This window comes from Mesoplodon bidens (genome assembly GCF_964165515.1).
Source record: "Mesoplodon bidens genome assembly, chromosome: 1".
Lineage (NCBI taxonomy): Eukaryota > Metazoa > Chordata > Mammalia > Artiodactyla > Ziphiidae > Mesoplodon > Mesoplodon bidens.
In genome coordinates, this window is record NC_138176.1 from 139,217,042 (window position 1) to 139,241,228 (window position 24,187).

At 44.8% G+C, this 24,187-nt stretch overlaps 2 long non-coding RNA genes across 2 annotated transcripts in view; both read right to left on the bottom strand.

Moving 5' to 3' along the window:
* Positions 1 to 24,187, bottom strand: part of LOC308626953 — a 786,846-nt gene that overhangs the window by 641,358 nt on the left and 121,301 nt on the right. The window lies entirely within an intron of this gene.
* The window catches only part of LOC308612212, a 29,359-nt gene continuing 7,060 nt past the window's right edge, over positions 1,889 to 24,187 (bottom strand). The window contains exons 2-3 of the long non-coding RNA XR_014015085.1: positions 6,801 to 6,954; positions 1,889 to 1,932 (exon numbers count right to left, since the gene is read on the bottom strand). This is a non-coding gene — a long non-coding RNA (uncharacterized lncRNA). The remainder of the gene's footprint in view (positions 1,933 to 6,800; positions 6,955 to 24,187) is intronic.

The window sequence follows — 24,187 nt, forward strand, 5'->3', positions numbered from 1 at the left end:
GGAGTGGCATCCCGGATCACAGATTTGGCTACAGTGGCAATCAGTAACAAAGACCCCCGTACCCACTTCCCTGAAATGTGACTTTAACTTTGGGGAAAAATAAAGTCACCCAGTTTGCTCTAGCTCTTGTTGGCAGGGTGGCGGATCACTCACCCTCTGACAAGATCACGTGAACACACATACGGTCGAGTGCATGTACAGCATACCCAGAGGCAAATCTAGAAGTAATTATAGAACAAGCTTTCTAGCGCCTCACATGCACTCACACCTCCTCCAAGAGCTGTGAAAAGGAAAGAAACAGTTACCCCAGCTGTCTCTGGATACTGACTAGATGGGAGGCAGATATCAGAAAGGGTCTGCACTTAGTCTCTGGTTATGAGGAATGGCAAGTTTACTTAAGTGACTTGATGCCAATTTGCACTCATAAAATCCCAAGCTCCACCCCTTACATTCCCACCACAGAAAGACATCTTCAATGGTAGGCTGAATTCCCCATCCAAGCAACATTCTGTGGCTGGAACTGCTGTAAAATGTCACCAGACACTCAGGCTGACCACCTCCCCATTCCCTCCATCTCGCCCCCTCTCCTTCCCACCCTCCTAACCTGGTGGGCCCCCAAATGTTCCAGAGGCTTTTATCCTTAAGGCAAATGACAGCAAACACTGTGGCACTGGGTCCACACCCACATTAAAGGTTGAAACGTAAAAGTAAAGTAAACCAATTCCCTTATCTACACATGTCAGGCATCTAGTTTGACTCCCCCTTGCAACCTTGACTTAATTGACCAGGTATTTCACAGAATTTATGATGTAGACCCAGTTCAGACGTTGAGATGAACCCTGGGGCCTATCACGGTTTAGATGTTTGCAGGAATTCAAGGACGAAATAGGAGAGTAATCTCAAATGACTCAGCAGCAAGTCTTCTAGGATGGGCAACATAATTAGCAAGGTGCACAACCTTAACAATAAACACAAGAAAAGGTTGACTTCTGGGGAGGTCACAGGAATGAAAGAAATTCAGCCATTTGAGTCAGAAGGGAAAAGAGTATATCCAAAATGCACTATATTTTTCTGCATGGTTTGAGTCAAACTTGAATTTTGCTCTTCATAAAAATTGCAAAAATGCACTATGTTTTTTGCCATAAAATCAAACTTAGCAAGACTATAATTACAGGTAACCATGTACTTTTCAACGCCCCCCCAGGAAAAAAAAAAGCCTGTAATTCTGTCATGCTTATGTGGTAAAATAATTATGTAGTCTAAAGTTTTTGTTTAACTGCTTTTTACACACACACACACCACACAGAGACATGAGGAAAGTTGTCAAGGGGAATTTTGCTTTGAATCATTTTAGCTTCTGGGGCTTGATTTTCAGTACCATGAGCTGTACCAAGCCTGTGATTCTTCTGTCTGAAACACAGAGGCTGAATTTGGTATTCTTATTTTAGGTCTAAGAGATCTGGCTGTGCTTTAAAGAACACAGAAAAGAGAGAAAGATGGAGAAAAGCTCTTCAAATTCCAAACATCTAGCAAATAGCCCACCTCCATGCCACTCTGCCTCAGTGGATGCCACGAGAGTTACCCCTTCTAAGAAATTCATAGAATTAATAAAAAGGAAGGGGAAGGGGCAGGAGAACTGATATACATTGAAGACTTGTTTTATTTCAGGCTGTGGGCTAGGGATTTAGCAAACAAAAATCTCCTTTTACCTTTTACCTCCTCCTAAGAGGTAGGTGTCATCATTACTTCCTGTTGCAGTTTTCTGTTGCTGCTTTGGATGTCCAAGATGCCTTCTTCAGTGACATGTCTGCATTTCAGTTGGAATGGCTGGAACAGCTGGGACTGGCCAGCATCTCTCCCTGCCTGCCTCCCACTTTGGTTAGCTCAGGCCCCCTCACAGCATGGCAGGTGGCTTCCCTTAGAAGGAGTATTCTAAGAAAGGAAGCAGAAGCTGTCAATCTCTTAAGGCCAGTGCATGGAAACTGGCACAGCATCACTTCAGCTATATTCTGATGGTCAGTCCCAGAGCCCACCCAGATTAAAGGGCAAGGGGCATAGATCCCACCTTTAGAGGGGAGTAATGTCAAAGAATTTGTGGCCATCTGGAATTCACCACCCTTCCATTTTATAAATGAGGAAACAAAATCTTGCTTTAAAACTCCTTCAAGGTCATATATCCTATAAAAGACAGAGCCAAATCTGAAAAGGATGACTAACACAGAAAATATCCAGGACGTTCATAGTGAGGTGGTCTCCTGTGATGCCATGCTATGGTGGTTAAACTGTTCTCTCTCTCTCGGCACCCACCTCTGGTTAACCTAACACAATAGAAATGGAAAGGAAGGTGAGTGTGAACCCACCATTTCCTCCATACTTTTCCAGCATCCCAAAGAACATAGGGGCCCAAAAAAGGAGAGTTTGGGCCCTACCTTACATTTAATTTTCAATTATAAAAGAGTATGATGAGATTCTTTTTCAACTGATTGCTTTGAGACCACTGTTCAAGACCACTATTTTCGTTGCTTTTATGTACTCTGTATTGACACCCCTCTGTGCTTTTTTGAACTCTTTTCCTACTGTCTGGCACAGGGAGTATTTACTGATGTCGCTTGCTCAGATCCTTTTCCGTTCTTTAGTGAGAGCACCTCAACTTTCCTTCGGAAAACTCCCCTGCCCCATTCTCATGTTGCTCTGATGATGGCAATGGGGAGATACCAATCCCTAATTGCAGGAGTAGATACCAATAAGCCTCAGGGATTCATTCAGGGCTGGGCCAGTGAAATATCTCCCTGAGAGTTTTGCTGGGGGAAGGGGTACTTCATTTGCACTGATGTTAATCAGCTGGTAGAAGGTGAGCCTGGAGCTCCAGGTAACCATCCTGCCACCATGTGGGGAAGTCTGCCTCAGAATGAAGCCAACCCACAAGAAAGCAAAGTTGACAGGCAGAGAGGCAGGACCCTGATGGCATCTTTTCTGGCTCTGCATTCAGCCATACCTGAAAATCCTGACTCACTCCTTGAAATTCCCAGTTACAGGGGTCAACACAGTTGCTTTCGAGATTAGGCTAGTTTGAGTTGGATCTCTGTCACCTGAACTGAACACGGCTTCACACACCCTGTTTGTGTACGGTTGTGGTCTCTGCACAAGCATCAGCAACATCCCTCATTCAGAAATCTGAACTCAGCCATATCCTGCAATCTATAGAAATACACACACAACTGAAAGGATATTAGTACATCCAGACAATGGAATATTCAGCACTAGATAGAAATGAGCTATCAAGCCACGAAAAGCCATGGAAGAAGCTTACATGCATATGACTAAGTAAAAGAAGCCAATCTGAAAAGGCTACATACTGTATGATCCCAACTTTATGACATCCTCGAAAAGGCAAAACTAAGAAGAGAGCAAAAAGATCAGTGGTTGCCCATGGGGACCAGGGATGGAGGGATGAACAGGTGAAGCACAGAGGATTTTTAGGGCAGTGAAACTACTCTGTATGATACTACAGTGGTGGTTACATGTCGTTATACAGTTGTCCAAACCCATAGAATGTACAACACCAAGAACGAACCCTAATGTAAACTATGGGCTTTGGGTGATGGTGATGTGTCACTGTAAGTTCATCAGTTGAAACAAATGTACCACTCTGGTGAGGGATGTTGATAACTGGGGAGGCTCTGTGTCTGGGGGGCGGCGCACGGGCTACATATGGGAAGTCTGTACCTTCTGCTCAATGTTGCTGTGAATCTAAAACTGCTCGAAAAATAATCTATTAAAAATATATATATATATATATGTATATATATATGTGAAAGGGCATCTAGTCCAACTTTCTCCTGCAATATCCCTGCTAAGAGATTGTCCAACCTAATCTAGAATTCTTCCAGTGATGGGAAGTACTCACCATCCACAGCAGCACTTTTTTTTTTTTTTTTTGCGGTACGCGGGCCTCTCACTGTTGTGGCCTCTCCCGTTGCGGAGCACAGGCTCTGGACGCGCAGGCTCAGCGGCCATGGCTCATGGGCCCAGCCGCTCTGCGGCATGTGGGATCTTCCCGGACCGGGGCATGAACCCGCGTCCCCTGCATCGGCAGGCAGACTCCCAACCACTGCACCACCAGGGAAGCCCCACAGCAGCACATTTACACTGAGCTGTTATCTTTTCTCCTAGAGCCCCCTTCCTGAAAGGCAGACATTGGCATCCTCACCAGCTTTCCAAACACCTGATCCATTGCTCCTTTGCCTTCCATAGTAGTTTGGAAAGGATTAAAGGACTGATAAGGGAAAAGGAAAGGTGCTTGCCTATGCACGGACATGTAAAGGAACAGGAAACACCGGAGATGCGTCGCCTGCATCTTCACTGAGGATGACTTGTAATAGAGTTTTTATCATTCAATTTTAAAAATTAAAAAGAACCATGGCTCAGAAGCAGCATCTGGATGAAAGAGGGGAGAGAATTCATTTTGAACTGCTCATTTTCTAAGAGCTCTGTAAGTGTGGAAATAGAAACAGATAGAAGTAAGCATAATAGAAGGTTTTCACCCAATGGCTCTGTGCACCATGTGTTGGATGTCTTACAGTTCTGTGGATTCCGCTACAGAGAGCTATGCCTGGTACACAGTGGGGATGGGATGATTTTTTTTAAATTGTCAACCTTCTTTTTAGTAGAGGCTGGGATGAAAGAATCACTAAGTTCAAAAGGCAAAGGAGGGAAGGCAGATTGGAACTCAAATAAAAAGAACACAACACACACACACACACACACACACACACCTCTTGCCATTAGAAAGATCACCAACTGACCAGAACACTTTAACTTTGAAAAAAGTAAGATCTTTAAGTTCCTCTAATGGACCTTCCCTCCCCTCCACATACCTTGGTCGGTTTCTATGGTAGCAAATGGCCCACACTCCCCCCTCCCTTTCCACACTCAGGGAGAAAGAAGGACTAGTGTTCTACAGTTATATTCCCTTGCTACTCTATCAGGTTTTATCTTTCTTATTCTGGAAGGTTTCCTCCGCCCTCTTTCTCTATTTCAATGTAATATATAAACTGGAGGTAAAAGAAAAAGTGGAAATAATTCTCCTTTTCATTCAGGGCAAAATCTGAGATTTTCTTCTCCTCTCAATGATTTAAGTTTTAATCGCCTAAGTCGTTTTTCTGGCAACACAGAAGACCTATTTGATAAGTAATCTGGTGGCAGTAAGTCAGAATATATTCAAGTTTTAAACATTACTTGGAACAGCTAGGGAATTTTCGCTGTGTTTTCACGGAGAGTAGGAAAACTCACAGGGCCCATTTTCCCAAAGCCTTTTAAAACGTTGAGTATTAGGAACTGACAGGACTGCATTATTGATAAAGCCATGGTTAGGAGTTCTCGTCATTAAATGAAAGGTCTTAAAATATTGGAGCTAGGCAGTGCTGATTTTCTCTGAGATCATTTTCTTCTTCTTTTCTCCAGTGGAAAGAACCCTTCAAGCATACAAGGATCCTGCCCCTTCTCTCTCCAGCCCATCATTTGTACAGAAGACTAAGGAGCCGAGGGGAATAAGTATCGGTTCCCCAGAAATGATTGCTCTTGGGACACTTGACGGGCTACTGGGATCAGGTGATACGCACAAGCAGAAATGGTTCAGAAAGATTCAGACAACTGAGCCAATTGTTGAGCAGAATCTTTGGTTCCAAATTCCTATGTAGATTGGACACATCTAATATTTGCCCTCTGACTTTCCCTTGGGGTGCTTGAAAGTTCACCTAAGGACACTTCAGCCCTCCTTATTTGTCTTTGCAGAGAAGACAAAGCCTCTCCTCAGAGCCTCAACTCCTTAGCATAATGTTCGAAGCTAAAAGGAAATCAAAACTTCATAAATATCCACCTATGTTATGAGAGAACAAGCTTCACTTCCCTCCATTCCCCGAATCACCTGGATGGTGGAATGAAGAGGAATGAAACCTTGTTTGGGGCCAAAGCCACTGATTCTCGTTGCTTTATCTGGCTCTCAAAAATCACAGGAACCATCAAATTCTTTCTAAGCCCTAATCAGCATCCCTGGCTCAGGCTATTCAGGAGTATCTAAAATATCATGGGTCATAGTGTGAATTATAGAAATGGGGCCCCAAGGTAGCAGAGATATGTAAGTTACTTGGTTTGTGAACATGGAAATGGTGATGTGGTCATTTCTTTAACAAGCATGAAATTCAGTCACTGCCAAAAAACATTTCCATTCTAGCAGTATTCTATGAGAGTTTAGGATTTTCACCAAGATATCTGCATTGTTAATGCATCTCCCTTCTGATTGAAAAAGAAAATGTATAGCAGATGAGAAAAATTTGATGCGATTGTTTTTAGGAAATGCACAAATGACTCACGTACTCACTTGATTTGACAGGAGTACTGGTTTCTATATAAAGAAGCAATCTAGTCCCAAAATAGAGCTGCACATAGCAGAAAGTAGCTTGTAGAAGAATTACACATTCCAAGCCTGAGGAACATGAAGATTGGTATGCTGGGACATCTCTGCTGGGAATGTTCTGTGAGGTCCATTATTAATTCATTTGGAATGTAAAGTTAGCTGCTCCAGGACCTTCAATGTTTTTCAAGATAGGAAAACTCCAGTGTAGCTTGAGACAATTCTTAACTGGCTCTAAAAGCAAACAACAACAACTTAACTTTTTTGCAGAGAATGTGTACCCCCATTCTAACTAAAAAATAGATTTAGCTCAATGGTAGATAAATTATAACAGATTTTGTGCCATACATATGTTGAATGTCCACTGAGATTAGGCACATGAAAGTACCTGGTAAATTGTAAAAGTTTAATCCTTTTATATCTTCGTTATGAACATGGAGCAGAGTTCTTTTTCCAGCCTGGATTGTCCCGTGATCAATTGTTGGGAAGTAGTCCATTAACAGCTCAGTCAAATCCTCTCCCAAATCCCTCCTTACCTGGACCTGGATGAGGAGATAGGGTGAAAAGAGCCAGGCTGAAGCCTTTCTTGTGTTTATTTGCCAAAACAGCCAGTAGAGCCAAGAGCTAAGGCATTCCTCTCTCCCTATCTGCAGACAAGAGATGGAACCATGTCTTCTGGATGAGCTAGTGCACTGCTTATCAACCAGACCCGCTGTGATTCTGGGGCAGAATGTGGCAGCCTCCCCGAGGTAACCGCACACACCCAGCCCAAGAACATTTTGGAGAACAGTTTCCAGACAGTTCTGCTGTACAGCAGCCGGCTCAAGAAATTCCTCAAATTGGCCAAGCAGCACCTTAAGGGAGCCCTTCGCAGCCTCTCCCTCATCGTTATGAAACAGCCTGACCCACAGGAGGCCCTTCTATGGCATGACCTGTCCCCCTGTCCCTCCATCCCTCCTCCCCAGTTCAGCCCCAGGCCCAGGGCCACTGGGCTGTGCTTCAACTCGCTGTATCCTTCACCCTTCACGCTACACTATTTGCTTGTTTATTGTCCAGCTCTCTACACTGCAGTGGAAGCTCCACAGGAGTAGAGATGCTGTGTTCTTCGTTGCTTCGTCTCCAGAACCTAGAAGCATAAATGTAGCACATACTAACACTTCTAGGTGTTGTGAAAAAGTCAACACATGAAAGAATCTGTGCATTTTCTAAGCACTGAGAAAAGAGGCGGTGGAGAGAGCCTGAGGAAGCTAGAACTGTGGACGGGAATGGCAGGGGAGTCGGGACCGGAGCGGGCACGGGGAGTGTGGGCATGAGAGCACAGATGGAGAAGGGCTCTGGACGTGAGGCAGGCTCCCGGGCTGCTCCACGCACTGGCTCAGTCTCGGCTCACTCTTTTCACTGATGCCAGGAGATGAACGAAGAGGATGGCTTTGCAGTCGGAGGCCACTGCCAGGGGCAGAAGATGGAGAGGGTGCTGTGGCTGGCCGGCTGGTGTCTTAGGAAGCAGAATTGAGGCCAACGGCCCAGACTGGGGGATAAGACGAGGAAACGACAGGGCGATGGTGAGGACGGCGCAAGGAGAACAGAACAGGCAAGTCACATCCACTGAAAATGCTTCGGGAACCAAAGGACCAGCTAAAATGAGATGGGAATAGGGAGGGTGTGGCTCAGGGAAGCAGAAGCAGAGGAAGGGGTGTGGCGTCTCAGGGAGCCAAGGGGGTGAGTTTTTCTGGGATTTGGATGGGTGGCTGATTCTAGAATCTACATGGGAAATATATCGATGAGGAGGGAGAGTAATGGTGAGGGACTCCTGGACCTTCCTGGGGGCTGGCCACCATGCTGCACAGCCAGCGTCCAGTCTGTGCAGGTACAGACAGGCTGGCCCGTAAGCTCACGAGGGCAGGGACTGTATTCTCTGTGCATGGCACATACTAGATCTCAGTAAATAGTTGCCAAATAAAATTAATGAATAGAGCAGATTTTGTGCAGGAACGGGTCAGACTGTTTGCTGTTGTTCTCTGTCTCGTGTGGGTCTTATCCTGGTCCTGAGGGGACTCACGTGCCTTCCCTGACAATGATAATGCCGATTAGGCACATACCATGTCCTAGGCACTATTCCAAGTGCTCCATATGTATTGACTCGGTTAATTGTCACCACAAACACACAAGACACGGCTAATACTGTTGTCCTGCTATTTACAGACAGACCCAGAAAAGCTCAGTGGTTTGTTCAAGATGATACAGGTAGGAAGTGGGAAAGGCAATGTTTGAACCCAGACAGTCTGGCTCCAGAGCCCTACCACCCACAGCCTGCCGCCTGCCTCTCAGGATGCTCTACCGTCCCGCCTCCCCAGGGCCAAGTCCCCTCTATCCTCAGCCTTCATCTTGCTTTTTCATCTTTTATGCAACTTGCAGGTGGAGGGGCTTTGTGTTTGGAAAGGAATGTGTGAAATGCAAGGATGAAGAAGGCAGCAGGTTGGGGAAAGACTGGAGTCCCAAGCTGTGAGTGTGTGTGTGTGTGTGTGTGTGTGTGTGTGTGCGTGTGGTGTGGTAGGAGCTACAGTTGTTAAAAATGACTTCTCATATATATTTTTAAAAATTGCTTCTCATATAACCCACCAGGGTAAGAGCATTTCCCCAAGCACAGCTACAGGGCTGGGATTTCATCAGGATGTTAGTATGTCAATTTAGGGTCAGAGCATAGAAAGTTGAGGACTGGCTAATCGGAAAACCAAGAACAAAATGAAGACTTTCAGCTTATTCCCAGGGTGGGAAGAGGAAAGACTATCACTTCTTGAACTTAACTTAAGCATTCAGTTCAACCACCTCTTCATTTTGCCCAGAAGTCTCAAGGCCTGAAAAAGAAACTACAGTCAGCCCTCCATACCTATGGATGCAAAACCCACAGAAAAGGAAGCCAGACTGTATACAATATTTTATATAAGGGACTTGAGCATCTGCAGATTTTGGCACCTGAGGGGCCTCCCAGGTACCGAGGGACTGTGTACTTAGAACTGGGTCGGTGGAGTGAAATTCAATTTAACTCCAACGATAAGCCAGGTCCTCTGAAAGGTGCTTTAAAAAAGGAAAAGTGGCATTCGTCTGTTTCTTGGTGTTTTGCTTTTTCCACCTTCTGTCCGTCTATTACATAACATCAGCCCCATTCAGAGCAGAGATAATGCTTTACAATAGTCCCGGTGCTCAGTGACCAGAAGCACATTTGCTGAACACTGGTGGCTGTTGACAAATGCCACAGCCCCACTTGAGCATTAAATCATCCGCAGAACCTTGATTGCTTCGTATGTTCTTCCCATGTGACCATTATGTATAGGTAACAGGCTCCAGCAGGGGCTTAGAGGAGAGTATTCTAGTTTGTTCTGCAGCCCTGGCAAACATATGTTCAATTGTCCTCATCAACGTGATGCTGAAAAGTTGAAAAAGCCAGTGCTTTTAAAACAGTAAAAAAAGAAGGGGACTTCCATGTTGGCGCAGTGGTTAAGAATCCGCCTGCTGGGCTTCCCTGGTGGCGCAGTGGTTGAGAGTCCGCCTGCCGATGCAGGGGACACGGGTTCATGCCCCGGTCCGGGAGGATCCCACATGCCGCAGAGCGGCTGGGCCTGTGAGCCATGGCCGCTGAGCCTGCGCGTCCGGAGCCTGTGCTCCGCAACGGGAGAGGCCACGACAGTGAGAGGCCCACATACCACAAAAAAAAAAAAAAAAAAAAAAAAAAAAAAAAAAAAAAAAAAAAAAGAATCCGCCTGCTAATGCAAGGGACACGGATTCAAGCCCTGGTCCAGGAAGATCCCACATGCCGTGGAGCAACTAAGCCCGTGAGCCACAACTACTGAGCCTGCGCTCTAGAGCCCACAAGCCACAACTACTGAAGCCTGCGCACCTAGAGCCCGTGCTCTGCAACAAGAGAAGCCACTGCAACGAGAAGCCCACGCACCACAAGGAAGAGTAGCCCCTGCTCGCTGCAGCTAGAGAAAACCTGTGTGCAGCAACGAAGACCCAACACAGCCAAAAATAAAAGATAAATAAATTTATAAAAAATAAAAGAAGATACACCAGAAATATTAGGTATTTAACCATGAGGTAGGATTAGTCAAGTTTATTTGCTTACATTATCATGTGTGTGAGGCCATGTGAAGGTCAATGAAATCATCTGGCATGATCCCTGCTCCCAGGGAATGTATAGGCTAGTTAGGAGGGCAAGATTTACAGAGGAAAGAATGGATGATATATTGTGATGCATACAAAGCATGTCAAGTTGTACTTAAGGAGAAAGGAAGATCAATAGGGCTGGAGTGGCCATAGGAGACTTCTTAAAAGAGCTGGAAGTTGAGCTGGACTTTGAGAGATGAGTGAGATTTGGATGAGAGGGTGCTTTTGAAGGAGGAATGAATGTGGCATCTTGGAGAGGGGTGGAAAAGGCTGCACTGACAGAAGGAATTGTGCCAGGATTGAGTGGGAACTCGGGTTGGATGAGTAAGATGTTGCCAGATGATGGAGGGATTTGGAAGCTGGAAGCCAGGGCGTTTAGACTTGTTTTGGTACTTGCTAGTGCCCAAACCCAGTGGGGAACCTCAAGGTTCCAATAGGCACGAGGTGCCCTCACAGTAGGGTTTGAGGAACCAAAGGAAATAAGAGAAGAAATGTTGCGACCATAGCTAATGTCAGAAATGGACCACAATTTAATGACCGACTTGAATGATTGTCCATTTCTGACATTTGTTTTTCTACAAGAAACAAAGAAGCTAAAACCACTGACCCTGGTGCCTTGACATTCTAGGAGCAAAAGTCCACATGCAGGATCAAGCAGGAGTAAAAGAGAGATAGGGGAGAAGGGATAAAGGGAACCACAAATCTGCAGGAGGGTGGTGAGGGCCTGGAACCCTAAATAATTGGCTGCTGGAGCAGAACGTGTCCAGAAGCTAAAGTAAGCAATCAAATTGCTTAAATGGAAAGCAGATTGGCATGGGAACAGGATTCATCTAGAGGCTGATGCCATCCAGTCAAGATTTGTGAATAGAATTTAAAGGCAAGGTAGTGGAAAGGAGAACCTTGGGTGTTCAAGGAGAGAAGCCAAAGCGTGACCAACCAGGATTGCATTCATCCATTCATTCGTCTATTCAGCAGCAAAATATTGGATTGGCCAAAAAGTACGTTCGGGCAACGAACAAATTTTTTGGCCAACCCAATATATTGCATGCAGTTGTTGAGTTGCCCAATTCCAGGGAGCCCCATTCACATTGTTTCCTGTATAAATGGCACCGCTGGAGCACCATGTAGAATAAATCGGAGTGGGGCCTTTGGAGCTGTGCATCAACTTAGCCTGGATTGCGTGGCTATTATGTGTCAGGCACTGCTGTAGGTGCAGAAGTATTAGGCTCAGAGTCAAGTCCAAGAATAGGAACCAGCCAACCAGCCAAGGCTGGAGGTTGGAAGAGCATAGAAGAAAGAACAAGATATGCATGTACACAGCCCCAAAGCAAGTCCTGCCAGACCCCAGGGACTGGGCCAGTTCTTATTTGTGCCCACTCATTCCTGTCCTCCCAATAGAATAGATATGAAGAAAGCTGCAGGTGGAGAGGTGCCAAAGAGGGAGAGGTGAAAATTAAAACACATTTATAGACAGATGCTAGATTTACAAACTAGCCTCTACAAAGCCCCCAGGGGGTTGCCTTCCTTCCGTGATGAAAGGTCAGCATGAATACAAATAGATTCAGCCCCTCTGGAGACAGACCAGACACCTGAAATGGTTTGATTCTCCAGCCTGTGCTATGGAATAAATGGCTTTACTCTCTCTGGAAGGCCAGTGGCGGAGAATAACTCCAAACCTGTGATGATACATTTCTCTCTACCTCATTAAACACTTACCTGAGTGAGAAAAGTGAAGTCAGTAAAAATGTATGGACTGCTCTGCCCTAGTTTCTGCAAAACTTCAACTTTTCCTTCTCATCGGCTGTGTGATTTACTGAACATGAGCTAACGGTCACAAGCGTGGTACCCGGTGAGTGCAGGGAATAAATGAATGAAACCCTGGCTTTGGGGAAGTGGATACTACTGTCATGTTGATGGCTTATATAGTAGGAAGCTGGCTTCACGTCACAGCTGATGTCTGATTGCTTAAAACGATGAAGAGAGATTTCCATAGAAAGCCTGAGTCAGCAAAGCAATAGAAAGGCTGAGTCTTTTCCATAGAAAGCCTCTGCTCACAGCTGTCTCCCATTCCAACTGAAATCCCTCAGTCCTGAGGTCATTGTTGGAGATGGGGTCATCACAGTGTCAGCCTGTGATGCTGAAGAATAATCCATGATGCCTTTAGCTGAGAGAGCAGGACTGGCCTCAGCTAAGGAGGAGAGGAACAACAAGGCTGGGGGAGTGCTTGTCATCTTCTCTAGGGAAGATAGGAAAAGAATCTCTCTTTTCCAAGCATTCAGGATACTTCCTGCAGAAAAAAATGACAGAAACTCCATTCAAACTGGCTTAAGGATCACAATGGAAGTTCTGGGCTTGTGTAACTGGAAAATCCACAGGTAGACTTGGTGGGTTCAGGTATGGCTGGGTTCGTAGGCTCCAATAGCATCCATAGGTCCATAGGTCCACAGGTCCCAGGCCAGCCTCTCCTCTCTTGCCCGTCTTCGTTCTCAGGCAGGCTCCAGCCAGGTGGTTGTCCTTGGAAGCTCCAGGCTTACCTCAGCCACATAGCTCGCAACTCTCAGCTCAAAGGAAAAACCTCTTTCCCAGTATCTCCAGTAAAAGTTCCAGGATTGAGTCTCATTGGCCTGGCTTGGGTTACATTCCCAACACAAAGGCAATCATCTTGGCCAAGAGGATAGAAAATGCTGATTGGCCAGGTGTAGATTATGTGCCCAGCCCTGGAGCAGAGTGGGTGAGATCAGCCCCACTGGATCCCTGGGACCAGGAGTGAAAACAGGTTGCTTACATTTAGGAAATGAATGCCAGGCAGGTCAAAAAGCAGATCTCCGACTCATGCTCCCCCCCCCACCACCACGTGTAAATGAACAGTCTATTCTGGGGTCTTATTTGGCTCATATGGGTCCTGCTCATGACATTAAAATAGAACAGGGCCTGCCTGGGCCAGAGTACACTGCCCTAGAGCCCTTGGGAGCTTTCTACTTCTCTTGCTTGCATTTTGTGTGTCTCTCTGGAAGAGAGAAAAATGGAATTTAGATGACATTTCTCAAAGGGCTTTCATGTCCAATGACTGGCCCACATGCACTGGACAATCAAAGCATCATGGGGTGGTGTGGGGTGGGCAGAGGGTAGAGATGTTTGTGTCTCCAGGTCTAAGTTCCACCTCTACCACCTGCTTCCCATGTGATCTTAGGTTAATCAAAGGAATTACTGTATATTCCCTACCTCAAAGACCGGTGAGGATGTGAATACTTGAAACTATACTTGAAATTATGAGAAAGTACTTGATGGATTATTATTAATAACGATAAGAGGTATATATCAGACAGTGCATACATTATTTTATGGTTATTATTATTTTAGGTTAACAGCTGATCTTTCAGCAGAAACTCTGCAAGCCAGAAGGGAGTGGCAGGACATATTTAAAGTGATGAAAGAGAAAAACCTACAACCAAGATTACTCTACCCAGCAAGGATCTCATTTAGATTTGATGGAGAAATCAAAAGCTTTACAGACAAGCAAAAGCTACGAGAATTCAGCAACACCAAACCAGCTTTACAAAGAATGCAAAAAGAACTTCTCTAAGCAGGAAACACAAGAGAAGAAAATGACCTACAAAAACAAACCCAAATCAATTAAGAGAATGGTAATAGGAACATACATATCGATAATCACCTTGAATGTAAATGGATTAAATTCTCCAACCAAAAGACACAGACTGGCTGAATGGATACAAAAACAAGACCCTTATCTGTGCTGTCTACAGGAAACCCACTTCAGACCTAGGGACACATACAGACTGAAAGTGAGGGGATGGAAAAAGATATTCCATGCAGATGGAAATCACAAGAAAGCTGGAGTAGCAATTCTCATATCAGATAAAATAGACTTTAAAATAAAGACTGCTACAACAGATAATGAAGGATACTACACAATGATCAAGGGATCAATCCAAGAAGAAAACATAAAAATTATAAATATTTATGCACCCAACATAGGAGCAGCTCAATACATAAGGCAAATGCTAACAGCCATAAAAGGAGAAATCGACAGTAACACAATAATAGTGGGGGACTTTAACACCCCACTTACACCAATAGACAGATCACCCAGACAGAAAATAAATAAGGAAACAAAAGCTTTAAATGACACAATAGACCAGATAGACTTAATTGATATTTTTAGGACATTCCACCTGAAAGCAGAAGAATACACTTTCTTCTCAACTGCACACAGAACGTTCTCCAGAATAGATCACGTTTTGGGTCACAAATCAAACCTTAGAAAATTTAAGAAAATTGAAATCGTATCAAGCATCTTTTCCGACCACACCGCTATGAGATTAGAAATCAGTTACAGGAAAAAAACAGTAAAACCCACAAATATATGGAAGCTAAACAGTGCGCTGCTAAATAGCCAATAGATCATTGAAGAAATAAAAGAGGAAATAAAAAAATACCTAGAAACAAATGACAACAAAAACACGATGATCCAAAACCTATGGGACCCAACAAAAGCAGTTCTAAGAGGGAAGTTCATAGCAATTCAAGCTCACCTCAAGAAACAAGAAAAATCTCAAATAAACAATCTAACCTTACACCTAAAGTAACTAGAAAAAGAAGAAAAAGAAAACCCAAAATTAGTAGAAGGAAAGAAATCATAAAGATCAGAGCAGAAATAAATGAAATAGAAACAAACAAAACAGTAGCAGAGTTCAATAAAACTCAAAGCTCATTCTTTGAGAAGTTAAACAAAATTGATAAACCTTTAGCCAGACTCATCATGAAAAAAAGGGAGAGGACTCAAATCAATAAAATTAGAAATGAAAAAGGAGAGATTACAACTGACACCACAGAAATACAAAAGATCATAAGAGACTACTACAAGCAACTATATGCCAATAAAATGGACAACCTGGAAGAAATGGAAAAATTCTTAGAAAAGTGCAACCTTCCAACATTGAAGCAGGAAGAATTAGAAAATATAAACAGACCAATCACAGGTAATGAAATTGAAACTATAATTAAAAATCTTCCAACAAACAAAAGTCCAGGACCAGATGGCTTCACAGGAGAATTCTATCAAATATTTATAGAAGAGTTAACATCTATCCTTCTCAAATTCTTCCAAAAAACTGTGGAGGAGGGAACACTCAACCTCATTCTATGAGGCCACCATCACCCTGATACCAAAACCAGACAAAGATATCACAAAAAAAGAAAATTATAGACCAATATCACTGATAAGCATAGATGCAAAACTCCTCAACAAAATACTAGCAAACAGAATCCAACGACACATTAAAAGGATCATACACCATGATCAAGTGGGATTTATCCCAGGGATGGAAAGATGCTTCAGTACATGCAAAACAATCAATGTGATACACCATATTAACAAATTAAAGAGTAAAAACCATATGATCATCTCAATAGATGCAGAAAAAGCTTTTGACAAAATTCAACACCAGTTTATGATAAAAACTCTCCAGAAAGTAGGCATAGAGGGCACCTACCTCAACATAATAAAAGCCGTATATGACAGACCCACAGCCAACATCATTCTCAATGGTGAAAAACTGAAAGCATTTTCTCTAAGATCAGCAGCAAGACAAAGATGTCCACTCTTGCCACTATTATTCAATGTAGTATTGGAAGTCCTAGCCATGGCAATCAGAGAAGAAAAAGAAAGGAATACAAATTGGAAAAGAAGAAGTAAAACTGTCAATGTTTGCCGATGACATGATACTCTACATAGAAAATCCTAATGATGCCACCAGAAAACACTAGAACTAATCAATGAAATTGGTAAGGTTGCAGGATACAAAATTAATGCACAGAAATCTCTTTCATTTCTATACACTAACAACAAAAGATCAGAAAGAGAGATTAAGGAAACAATCCCATTTACTATTGCAACAAAAAGAATAAAATACCTAGGAATAAGCCTACCTAAGGAGGCAAAAGACCTGTACTCAGAAAACTATAAAACACTGATGCAAGAAATCAAAGACAGATGGAGAGATATACGATGCTCCTGGATTGGAAGTATCAATATTGTGAAAATGCCTATACTACCTAAAGCAATCTACAGGTTCAATGCAATCCCTATCAAATTACCAATGGCATTTTTCACAGAACTAGAACAAGAAATTTTACAATTTGTATGGAAACACAAAGGACGCCGAATAGCCAAAGCAATCTTGAGAAAGAAAAACGGAGCCAGAGGAATCAGGCTCCCTGACTTCAGAGTACACTACAAAGCTACAGTAGTCAAGACAGTACGGTACTGGCACTAAAACAGAAATATAGACTAATGGAACGAGATAGAAAGCCCAGAGATAAACCCATGCACATATGGTCACCTTATCTTTGATAAAGGAGGCAAAAAACAGCCTCTTCAAGAAGTGGTGCTGGGAAAACTGGACAGCTACAAGTAAAAGAATGAAATTAGAACACTCCCTAACACCATACACAAAAATAAACTCAAAATAGATTAAAGACCTAAATGTAAGGCCAGACACTATCAAACTCTTAGAGGAAAACATAGGCAGAACACTCTATGACATAAATCATAGCAAGATCCTTTCTGACCCACCTCCTACAGAAATGGAAATAAAAACCAAAATAAACAAATGGGATGTAATGAAACTTAAAAGCTTTTGCACAGCAAATGAAACCATACACAAGAAGAAAAGACAGCCCTCAGAATGGGAGAAAATATTTGCAAACGAAGCAACTGACAAAGGATTAATCTCCAAAATATACAAGCAGCTCATGCAGCTCAATATCACAAAAACAAACAACCCAATCCAAAACTGGGCAGAAGACCTGAATAGACATTTCTCCAAAGAAGACATACAGATGGCCAACAAATGCATGAAAAAATGCTCAACATCATTAATCATTAGAGAAATGCAAATCAAGACCACAGTGAGGTCACTGTGGTCATCATCAAAAAATCTACAAACAATAAATGCTGGAGAGGGTGTGGAGAAAAGGGAACCCCCTTGCACTGTTGGTGAGAATGTAAATTGATACAGCCACTATGGAGAACAGTATGGAGTTTCCTTAAAAAACTAAAAATAGAACTACCATATGACCCAGCAATCCCACTACTGAGCATATACCCTGAGAAAACCATAATTCAAAAAGATACATGTACCACAATATTCATTGCAGCACTATTTACAGTAGCCAGGACATAGAAGCAACCTAAATATCCATCAACAGATGATTGGATAAAGAAGATGTGACACATATATACAATGGATTATTACTCAGCCATAAAATGAAACGAAATTGAATTATTTGTAGTAAGGTGGATGGACCTAGAATCTGTCATACAGAGTGAAGTAAGTCAGAAACAGAAAAACAAATACCGTATGCTAACACATATATATGGAATTTTAAAAAGCTGTACTGATGAACCTAGTGGCAGGGCAGGACTAAAGACGCAGACGTAGAGAACGGACTTGAGGGCATGGGGGACAGGGAAGGGGAAGCTGGGACGAAGTGAGAGGGTAGTATTGACATATATACACTATCAAATGTAAAATAGTTAGCTAGTGGGAAGCAGCCGCACAGCACAGGGAGATCAGCTCGGTGCTTTGTGACCACCTAGAGGGGTGGGATAGGGAGGGTGGGAGGGAGACGCAAGAGGGAGGAGATATGGGGATATATGTACATGTATAGCTGATTCACTTTGTTATACAGCAGAAACTAAGAAAACATTGTAAAGCATTTATACACCAATAAAGATGTGGGGGGAAAAAAAAGAACAAAATTCAACTGAGTAAAATTTAAAGATCTAAAATTAATTAATTAATTAATTAATTAATTAATTAATAATAAACTGGTCCAGCCCGTTTTTATTTGAATCCAAAGAGTAATCCTCTCTGTACTTCAGTTTTCCCTTCTGTAAAATAAGGTTGTTGGGTTAGAACAATTCTAAGGTCTCCTCAGGACTCTGAGGTTCCCTGATTTTGTGGCTACCTCTGAACCAGGGTATCTGGGGACCCTATAACACACTGAGTCCAAGTAAAGAAAAGGCCCCAAAGGAGGAGCACTTGGGGTTATTTCAGAGGCCTTGGCCTAAAGGTACATACTGTAAAATTTGACTTAGAGGGCTAAGTACTGCTTGGTTGAATTCACAATGCTTTATTGAGTCATGACACTGGAAATATTCATCCGTCTTATGGCACAAAACCTGAGCAATAAGAACGACCCATCAGCAGGGACCTGGGGTGCCACACGGTACACATAGGATGGCTGTCAGCCCTGACTGAAGTGCAGCTGCCCTGTCACTTTTCCCTCTTGCCACCCCTGCCAAGGCTTATCTCTCAGCGGTGATATCTGTCCCAACCCCAGCACCTGCCACAGCCTGGAGCCACCAGAGCCACCTGGGGCTTGTGGTTTGCTAGAAGAGTGACCTCTACCACCATAAGAGCCAGGGTTTCTGCCTCCAACATTTTGGTTCTTTCCTGAAACAAAATTTGAAGATTAATTGTAATTGCCTAAGAGCATTGTAGCTTCTGCCACCTCCCTCATTCCCACATCATTCACCTTCTCTGCCACGGCTGCCACCATAACCACTGAAGTTTTTGCCCATCAAGAAAGTGGATTCTGTCAAAATCAACTCTTAGGCACCACCAAAGAGTCTACCATGGGCTGGATGAAAAGTTGGCCAACCCTCAGTCATACAATGCTCACCTCACTTCACAGCAGTGGGACTTCCGTGGTCATCCACAGTGTGGTCTTCCTGGATAATAACTGGATACCCAGAACCATGGTCACTGAAGGTTACCAAAACCGTGCCTCTCTCTCGTGACCTTATTTACTGTTTACTGTTCAAATAACCTCTTTTTTTTTTTTTAATTTATTTTTGGCTGTGTTGGGTCTTCGCTGCTGCGCGCGGGCTTTCTCTAGTTGCAGCGAGCAGGGGCCACTCTTTGCTGCTGTGCATGGGCTTCTCACTGCGGCGGCCTCTCCTGTTGCAGAGCACAGGCTCCAGGCACATGGGCCCCAGTAGTTGTGGCATACAGGCTCAGTAGTTGTGGCTCGCGGGCTCTAGAGTGCAGGCTCAGTAGTTGTGGCGCACGGGCTTAGTTGCTCTGCGGCATGTGGGATCTTCCTGGACCAGGGATTGAACCCATGTCCCCTGCATTGGCAGGCGGATTCCCAACCACTGCGCCACCAAGGAAGTCCCCAAATAACCTCCTGAGAGGAGTCCTGCAGTGTCTTCCTTAACCAGGTCAGCGGGCCTTCTAGAGTCTTCTCTTGAAAAAGGCCTGTTTGGCTCACCCCGAGGGTTTCTTGTCCATCCACCTTATGTGGCCTTGCATGCATGGCTGCTTCTACTTCTTCCACGGTGGGCTTGTGACAAATGCAATGGCCCTGGAGTGACTGGTAGTTGCCTCTTCCGACACCTCCCAGTTGGTGAACATGACCCACTGTCCTCAGGCTCCTATTGGTCACCTCCAAGTTCAAGTCCCCAGTGAGAAGCCTCTGCAGCCGTGAGACTTCAACATGGTGGCTGTTAGAGCAGACACTGCCACCACCCTTCCTCAGGGGCATCCACGACAAAAAGGAGCTGACCCAGACCCAGATCTCAAAACTCGCTTGTTTTATGAACCAAGTCAATGGGCTGGTGAGACACATTTTCACTCTTTTTTCCCCCCAGTTTTACTGAGCTATAATTAAGATACAGAACTCTATCAGTTTAAGGTGTACAGCATAATGATTTGACTTACACACCTTATGAAATGATTACCACGATAAGTGTAGTAAACACCCATCATCTCACATAGATAAAATATTAAGGAAATTTTTTTTTTTTTTTTTTGCGGTACGCGGGCCTCTCACTGTTGTGGCCTCTCCCGTTGAGGAGCACAGGCTCAGCGGCCATGGCTCATGGGCCCAGATGCTCCGCGGCATGTGGGATCCTCCCGGACCGGGGTACGCACCTATGTCCCCTGCATCGGCAGGCGGACTCTCAACCACTGAGCCACCAGGGAAGCCCTTAAGGAAATTTTTTAATGTTTTTCCTTGTGATGGGAACTCTTAAGGTTTACTCTCTTAACACCTTTCATATAGAACATACAGCAGTTAAATCATATTTAACACGTGGTACATGACATCCCTAGTATTTATTTATCTTATAACTGGAAGTTTGTACCTTTTGACCTTCTTCATCCAATCCCCTCTCTCCCCACCCCTGACACCCTTTCACTCTTTCGTGGCCACCACACACTATTTTGTCTCTTAAGAAGCTCAGACCTGAGATTTGCACTTAACTGGATGCATTTTCCTCATCCTGAACACCCTGGTGTAACTATTCCACAACTTCATTGCTAAACCTTCATTGTTTTAATCGGTTTAGAGTTTCATTGTATCTCTGTCTTTTTTTAATAAAGCAAGCTCAATTCCCAGCATAAATAAGTGGTTGAGGGAATATGAAGAAATGGCTACCAATCCCTAAGAAAGAAGCATAAACAAAACAGAACCCCCCGTGCTCAAGTTTAGGTTGTAGGGATTGCGTCCCATAGAGTTAGGGTGTTGATTAAGGTTGAGGGGGAAATAGGAAGTCAAAAGGCCTGGAAGAGCTATCCCCTTCCTCTTAGCCTGGCTGAGGACCCTCCTCCACCTAGGACAACAGTGTCCATGAGCTGCCCCCCACTTTGAGAAGGGAGGGAGCCTCTGGGAGAACATCATATAATACAGGAAACTGCTTCGCTGCTGTGAATGAGTCTCAGGGAACGAGACTGTATTTGTGGCAGACACTGCAACAGCCAATCGCAACCCCCTGGCCCTCGCTCCTTTTGCTACAGAAGCAGAAAAGGGCAGCCTCTACTTTCTCAGTCTCCTTTGCAGCAAGGAGGATGCAACACGGTTCTGGCCAGTGAGATTAAAGGAAGTGGAGGTTGGTTGAGTTTCAGGAAAATCTTTGGCTTTGATGCAGCTGGTGCTGGCCTCTCTCCTAACTGGCGAAAGTCCGGATATGGGAGCAAAGCAGATGGGGCGGGGGCAGGGGGAGGGGGGCACGTGGGAGTCTCTTCTCATCACTCTGTTCCCATTCTAGCAGTGAAACAGAAAGCAAGGCCATCAACTGTGAGTGAGGACATGGAAGGAGAGGTCGGGACACATACGAGGATCAGTGAGCAGACTCAGGACTGACCTGAGTTTCGTGGTCAAAGAGGTAAAGTGAGACCAGCCAGCATGGGAGGTGTTTTCCTCTAGCCTTGTTCATCAGCCTGCATGCCGACGTGGACTAAGATTTAAGTAGGGTTCATGTTTTGCCAGGCAACTACAACAAAAAGAGAGAGGGAAAGGGGTTGAGGGTTCTTGCAAGGAAGTGACTATAGACGTGGACCATGGACACTAAACGGGGGATAGAGGCAACTGAGGAAGGGACGTGGGGTAGGGGGTACACTGCCTGTAGACTTAAGGGAGTCTCTGCCCCCCAAGGCCAGAGAATGGTGTGAGACAAGCTGTGGGGAAAGGGAGCTGGAAAAGTGGGAGGTGATGGTCAGGGGGATGCTTGAAACTGAGCTGAAGGAGGAGGTGCAGTTGTTGGTCACGACCAGCTGATGATAAAGATGCAGTGTCCAGAGTGGAAAATGCAGGCAGAAGAGGTTATGCTCCCTCCTCCCTTGAAGTTAGATACCCAGACCTAAGGCCTGAAACCTCAAAATGCTAGCCTTCCAGGGACTTCCCTTGTGGTCCAGTGGTTAAGAATCTGCCTTTCAATGCAGGGGACGTGGGTTCGATCCCTGGTCGGGGATCTAAGATCCCACATGCCATGGAGCAACTGATCCTGTGCGCTAGAGAGAAGCCCACACACCGCAACAAAAGATCCCGCGTGCCGCAACTAAGACCCAAGGCAGCCAAAATAAATAATAAATTAAAAAAAGAAAGAACTGAAAAAGTAAGAGAAATCTTAAAAAAAAAAAAAAGTACTAGCCTTCCATTTCCCACCAAACTGACCCCTTAGAGCCAGTAATTGGAAGCTTTTCTCCAGAGCTTCACAGACTCTCTCCTTCCCTCCCTATCCCTATTAGCAAACTCCCAGCAGGAGCCCAGTTCAGGGGGTCCCCCAAGCACCAGACAGGCAGCAAGATGGGTAAGGAGGACCCTGGCAGGCAGGGGGTGGGGGCGTCATGGTAGAAATGGCAGCTTCGTCTCAGAACAAGGCGGGGACTCAGGAATTAGAAGAGGTTGCAAGATCAGGGGGAGCCATGCTCCCCTGGGCTGAGGGGGAGGGAAGCCAGGGCTGGCTCCAGGGCTGGGAAGCCCTCTCTTCCCTTAGCCAGGGGAAGGCCCCCAGTCTGAGGTGGAGGGGAAAGCAGATGAATGGGTAAAGCTCTGCATGGCTCTAAAGGTTAGAAGGTGAAGGGCTGAGAGCCAAGCTGTGCATTGTGTTCATAGTCAGGATTCCAGAATGGGAAGGAATCTTGGAGGCATTAAGGTTAGATGCACTACACATAACGGAAGTCTTAGGGTGGACATTTCGGGTGGTCCACGGTACATGGTAATGGTCACTCCTCAATTGTCAGGGTCCTGGGTTCACTTTTTGCCCACCATCCTACCTGTGGCCTCCATTCTAGTGATGGTATTTTGGCCAAGTTGCTTTATTTTTCTGAGCCTCAGTTCGTTCATCTGAAGAATGGGACTAATTACAGTCTCCACTTCATGAGGCTAAGGAGCAGACTAGTTAAGATAACATATGAAAAGTGCTTTGCACCCATGCCAACACAATAAAGTTTCACCGTTACTTGGTTTGTTCAGCTCTAGTCCAGTGCTGGGTATATCGTTGGAGCTCAATAAATATGGAGCTCAACACATATTGCTTGAATTATTATTATTATTATCATTATTATTGATGAGGCTTCACACAGTACTCACAAGCTCTATCCAGAACCCACTCCATTACCCAGCACCTAGGAAGGGTCTAATTTCCTTGACCCATCTTTATTTCTGGATGACCAGTTGCCAGAATTGGAACTGACCCAAGGAGCAATTGTCACAGAGCAGGTGATGGAGGGTCCAGCCCATGTCAGCCCAGCAGAGCCCAAGGACCGCCTTGGCCAGACCAGACACTGCTCATGGCTTTTGTTCGCCTGTCAAATTACCCCACCCGTCCTCCTCTGGGAAGAAAGAGCAGACACAATTGAGTCCTTGGGAGGCCAACACAGCCTAGAGGCTGGGAGCCTGGGAAGGAGAGCCAGGGGAGAGTCGCTGCAAGGGACCATTCTGGGGTGTCCGGCACAGGCCTGGGAAGTGTTTTCCTTCCTTGTGCCATTGGCTGCGTGTGTGTGCAGCTCTCACTGGAGATGGCCTCACTCCCTCTCTCCCAGAGTCACAGAGGGATTGTGGTGAGAAGCTCAGGAAAGTCAAAACAAGCCTGGTGATGTGAAAACCATATGAGAACTTTCTGGGGCCCCAGGTCAGCCTAATGGTTCTCCCAGCTGTCACCGAGCCCACAGACACTGGCCCTGTGTGAGGTGGGGGGCCTTGGCCCCCTCGCTCAAATTCAACAGACAAAATTTAAAAGGAAAGAGAGATGAGGAAGGCTGCCGGTCGGTCTCTCTTCTATCATCTCTGTGCTTCCAAGGG